This window comes from Lactuca serriola, chromosome 3 (assembly GCF_051521515.1).
Source record: "Lactuca serriola cultivar US96UC23 chromosome 3, Lser_US96UC23_V15, whole genome shotgun sequence".
Classification (NCBI taxonomy): domain Eukaryota; kingdom Viridiplantae; phylum Streptophyta; class Magnoliopsida; order Asterales; family Asteraceae; genus Lactuca; species Lactuca serriola.
In genome coordinates, this window is record NC_136410.1 from 232,878,147 (window position 1) to 232,883,996 (window position 5,850).

At 30.1% G+C, this 5,850-nt stretch overlaps 1 long non-coding RNA gene across 3 annotated transcripts; it reads left to right on the plus strand.

Moving 5' to 3' along the window:
- Positions 1 to 1,218: 1,218 nt before the first annotated feature.
- On the plus strand, positions 1,219 to 4,357 carry LOC145093693 (uncharacterized). Of its 3 annotated transcripts, XR_013703028.1 has the most exons (5): positions 1,219 to 1,348; positions 1,429 to 1,805; positions 1,909 to 2,341; positions 3,487 to 3,563; positions 3,980 to 4,357. It is a non-coding gene; the product is annotated as an uncharacterized LOC145093693 (long non-coding RNA). The 3 variants fall into 3 exon arrangements; XR_013703026.1 differs by having other exon boundaries at positions 1,429 to 2,341; XR_013703027.1 differs by having other exon boundaries at positions 1,429 to 2,341; positions 4,092 to 4,357.
- The last annotated feature ends 1,493 nt before the right edge of the window (positions 4,358 to 5,850 follow it).

Sequence of the window (5,850 nt, forward strand, 5' to 3'; positions counted from 1 at the left end):
AGATGTTGAAGAAACAAAGGGAAGAAGCCACGTATCCTGATAGTCTTAGGAGCTTGGTGGTGGTGGAATAAACTCATGCATAAAAACAAAGAAATTAAATAAAAAAAGCCACCGATTAGAACGATTAGAACATAGAACTGTTCAAAGGGGCTTATATATATATATATATATATATATATATATATATATATATATATATATATATATATATATATATATATATATATATATACTAGTTTATAACTCGTGGAAATCACAGTTATAAAATTAATTAAACTTTTATAATAAAAATATATAATTATTAATCAATTGTTTTAAATAAATTATTAATTAAGAGATATATCAAAATTTTAAAGTTATTATAACTTCAAATTTAACATATGATTAGAAAATATAAATTTGAATTTTGAAATGGTTGCCTAATATATTTACATGACACATGACATAATATTAATGAGTACTTGTATTAGAGTGACACTTGTCACAATGAGATTAAAACTATTCATTTATTAGAATATATATATATATATATATATATATATATATATATATATATATACCCTAATAAATAAGAATGATTTTGCCACATGTCCTTCTCTCATTCAATTTGCCACATGTCATTTTGTCATAATTCAGAGATATATTTATTTTCCACTTGTCATTTATTTCATTTTCCATTTCTAATATATTATTAATTAGTTTTCATAAAGTAAACCTACCATAATGATATTAATTTCAAATTTTAAATTTTAAATTTCAATTTCAATTTCAAATAAATTTACAGTTTAAACATTTGTATTTTAAATTTTAAATTTTTATTTATTTCAAATTTCAAATTCAAATAAACTTCTCATTTAATCGTTTCTATTTAACATTTTGTTTTAAATCAACCCGTATAATATACGGGTTTCACAACTAGTATATATATATATATATATATATCATTATTATATACAAAAAGCTTTTTTGCTTGAGGCGAGTTCGTGCACTACACGCATCAGTGTTTTTTGGCGCGTCTGGGATTCTCCTCCTTCTTCTTGTGCGCGTAGGATTGGAGATTTCAAAAAAAAAGAGGGCAACCTTCATCCAGGTGAGTCATCTTTGTTTCATTTTGAAGATGACACGTTTCATGATGGAGGACACCTGGTTTCTTTTTTCCTCTTTCCCAATGCATAGTAGTCGGATTGTTCCACCGCTCTTTTCCTTTTCCTCCAATGTCTTCTCCCTCTTCCCCATTTGATTCAACGATTCTCCATTTTCTCTTCCATTTTCTCTCTCAGGTCGTAAACCAAAAATCATCTAATACCCCTCGTCAGTTTTTCTCTGTCGATCAAACCATGGTTGTCAGGTAATCTCTTTTTCTAGCATTCTCTATCTATTTGATTTTGCGTTCTCATCACTTTTTCTTTTAATATTTGGAATCTGCAGGGTTGCGTTGTTGGTAGAACTTCGAGGTTTTATCATCAGTGGAGGTTCTACATGCCCTCACCTTTTACACCTGTGGTTTCTTTTCTCCAAGCCCTTAACATATGGTGTCGTTCTGGCTCATCCTTCTCCAGACTCCAAGCATATTCACCATTCCACTGAATATATAGAATTATGTTGTCCAAACTGAATCATCGGCTTTCACCGCCTCCTCTGCCTTATCGGTCGCTAATAGCTTAGTTGTTTTCTTCTACTGGCACTTGACCCACCTCAAAATCTTTCCCTTAATTAGTTCTTCTTTCTCTCCATCGTCTTCTTCTTTCTCTATAAAAATGGGAACAAAAGAACAAAAACTCCATGGAAATGTCTTGACGATTTGGGTAATTTTTGTTGTAGCTTGTCTCTTGTTTCTATTCTTGTCGGTAGTTTAAAGTTCAATTTTCGAGTTTGGTTATCTGAGTCTAATTTTTTGGAACTGAATAGTAGGTCGATAAATTCCACGGTCGATCTCACACAACGTTTGAAGCCCTGTTCCCTGACTTCCTTCATCAATCTTGTTTTCTTGAAAATTGAACGAGCCCTAATTTATTGCAAATCACCTGAAAATTAGGTATTATTGTTCTATGAAGTTCTTTATGTTAATAATAGTATTTGTTTATTTGTATTAGGTTTGATTGTCTCTGCCATGTCAAACTCTCTATGTTCATCTATTTTTCCTTCTCATTCCAACGCTGACCATTTAATCTTCTTTTCTGTTGTTCTTGACTGTTCAGGTTCAATAGGTTCTTCTCCCTCTTTTAGTTTGACTTTTTGTGGGTCTTGTTGCTAATTATGTTCTATAGTTATATTAGATTTTTGATGTTCCTTTCAGGTTCCATTTAATTTTCATGGCTGGTCTTTCAAGATAAGGTTTCAGGTTTCTTTCCTTATCCTTTTCATCTTGATTTTTTTAATTTTTTTGTCTGTTCTGGAGCTGATAGAAAGTGATGTTTTTCTACCTCAATTAACATATAAAAAGGGTTTTTTTGCTTCAATTTCTATATAAAAGAACTATAGGAAATAGGGGAACATAGAGACATATACAGGGATGGGGGGTTAGACAAGGAAGAAAGGAAGCAAAGGACACGTAGTAATGTTCAACTTAAATGATTTAAAGGATTGTGAAGGAGGAGATGTCAATACACATAGATAAGGAAGCAACTCCAAACTCAATAGTTCATACATTAATTGAGTTGATAATTTGCAATAATTTTGGAGGGGTAATTTATGATTTTTAAAGTCTCCATCTTTTGGTATTTGGATGTTGCTTAATTACCCCTATTAGTTAACTTGTTAAATTTTAGTCGCCTACTACTTACAACACCCATGGAGCAGTACCATACATATGTCTACTAACTTGGAGGTCGGGAAAACATCTGCTATACTTTAGGTCTGGTTTAATAAGTCACTTTTGTTTGGTAAAACACGGTAAATTGAGCTTTTTTGACAATTTATTTAATTTACTATTACATTTTCATGTTACCACTCCTTCCAAAGACTATTTCATTTGCAAAAATGATAGGAGAGTATGTAGAAAGAGTAGTACATGTATTATCTTGGTAACCTAATTGTGATAGCTCAATTTTTTACTAGCTCAACATTTACGTCTTCCTGGTCTATTCGGATGTATAAATTTTGACATTCATTACTTTGTGTTTAGGAACCAATACCTGTACTCATATTACTGATTGGGTTCTATTTGTATTTTAAGAACTATTTAAAGATTTGACCTTTTCAGTCTTTTATAAAAAAGTGAGATCAGTGAAACGTTTACATACTAGAACTTTTTATGTACAACACGACTAGAAGTTCAAGCTCCTCTATAACAATAGTGTTATTTGGCTACACATACATACACACCTTATATCAACTTCCAAAATTCTGCTCAACAACGGAAATCATAAATTTCAATAATTGATGTTGAGCAATTAGAAACGAGCTTATTTTTTTAGTTGGAGAATAGATATTGGTGAATTCCTTACATTTGAGAACTACTCAATTTTATCCGGATTGTTGATGTAGATGGAATTATATCGGTTTGAATCGAGTGCAGAGGAGGTGGTTTTGATTTTGCCAATGGCTAACGAGCAACAACAAAGGTATTTATTCCTCCAAGAAATGGTACTATTTTACCTTCTAATATGCGATTTTTTTTTTCATATTCTTTGTAGTATTCATTTCATATATGTTAAAATAATTTTTTTAATTAGTTTTTGTTTTATAAATACTTATAGAATTGTCTTGATGGATATTTAGCAAGAAGGGTATATATATATATATATATATATATATATATATATATATATATATATATATATATATATATATATATATATATATATATATATATATATATATATATATGAACTTGCAATAAATATAAGATGAATCTTTTCATTTTACAAACCTTGAATTCATTTGCAAGTGGGTGTATACGATAACAAAATCATTTCTGGTCGGACTAGACATGTTATTTATGGAGTTCAATGATGCCTTTGTTATGGAAATTTGCCAGATCAATTCAAACCAAACCGTGTGACTGATCGATGCGAGTCAATGCTTCTGTTCTTGAAGATGTTGAAAATTTTAACGGAATTTGAAAATACTATCATTGAATTCATTTTCAGGCCCTAATCTTGGTGTTACAGTTGCTCAAAGATTATTTTCCTCAAACTTGCAAGCTTGAAGGCCTATATATATCACTGCTCAATCATTTTCACATATTTTTACCTACACATGCAGGTGGATTATATGCAAATTGCAGAGAACAATGATGTACTTTACTCTTCATACCAACATGGGCAATTAACTTTACTCTTCCCAAATTTTTGTACAAAGTTCTAATAAATGTAACAAATAGTAACTTACTTAAATTTATTTGTGTATTATAGCATTCTTCTCTTATTTCTTTATATTAAGTCATTACAAAATGAAAAATTCAATCAATCACAACATTATACATTCAACTTTCCTCGATCCCTCGTTCATGCTTAAGCTCTGGTCTAACTAGATTCTTGGGCCGTGCTAAGCACGGTTTGAAAACATTTTCTAGTACATATATATATATATATATATATATATATATATATATATATATATATATATATATATATATATATACACTTATGGGGTAATCTAGCATTTTTTCTTAATTATTTATAAAAAATAACCAAAAAATACCACTTAGCCAAAAATAACCCACAAAATAGTAGTTAACTTATGGTTGACTACGGTTAACGCCGTTGACTACTGTTTTAGGCCGAAAAATACTCTTTCGTGCTAATGGTCTACTGTTTCACATGTCCGTTTATTTTTTCGTGACCCATTAGCGCATAACAGGGGCGAAGCCAGGAATTTTTTTCAGGGAGGTCCTTATAAATTAATTGGAATATATATATATATATATATATATATATATATATGCAAAAAAAAGATTTTTTGAGATTTTTGAGGGTGGGCCTGGGCCTACCCTGGCCCATAGGTAGCTCCGCCCTTGGCCCATAGTATATAATGAAAAAAAATTTAGATTAGTTATTTTTCCTATTATTTTCTTTGGTTTGACTACTTTTCTTTTTCTCAATGGAACACCCGAAGAACAAACCAATTTGTCTAATTTTCTTCAAAATTTTACCGTATTTGTAATTAGGAGTAGATTTTGTATATGAGGTTAAATTTTTTTTGAATAAAATTGAAAAAAAATATATAAAATTGTAGGTTTCATACGAAACTTACGGTGTATAAGTGCCCAATGCACAGTTTGTGCAGTGTCGACTTGTACATCTTATAAAAAAAATTAAAAAAAATTAAAACCGTAGGTTTTTTTACAAAACAGTAGACGAAACCCCAAAAACAGTAGATTTAAAAATTAAAAAAAACTTATTTTTCCCCCAAAACCGTAGGCTACGGTTTGGGATAATGTAGCTAAACCGAGAGGAAACCGTAGGTTTCCCAAAACCTACGGTTTTGTAGCTTACAAATGAATTTTTTTTATGTACAAAACACGAAACAGTAGACGATTTTAGAAACCTACGGTTTTGTGGGCTATATTTGGACATTTACTAATTTTTGGCTAAAAATTGATAATTACTTCCTTAATTTGGCTAGATTAGTAATTACCCCTAAACTTATTCGGGCCGTGATTAGAGAAATAATCAGTAAGTTAGTTTTAAGTGATACCAAGAAAATACGATTTATAATGATAATATAACTTTTGAGTGAAATTGTTTTTGTTATTGTTCCTAAAGCACATGAACAAATATAAAAGTAGGATGCTATAATACCAAAGATCAATTAAAGTAGGTTGCTATTTCTTATATTTGGCCTGATCAGATCAAATAATAAAAAGAAAAAAGCAAGTGATCAAAATACATGTTGCTAAGGTTGCCA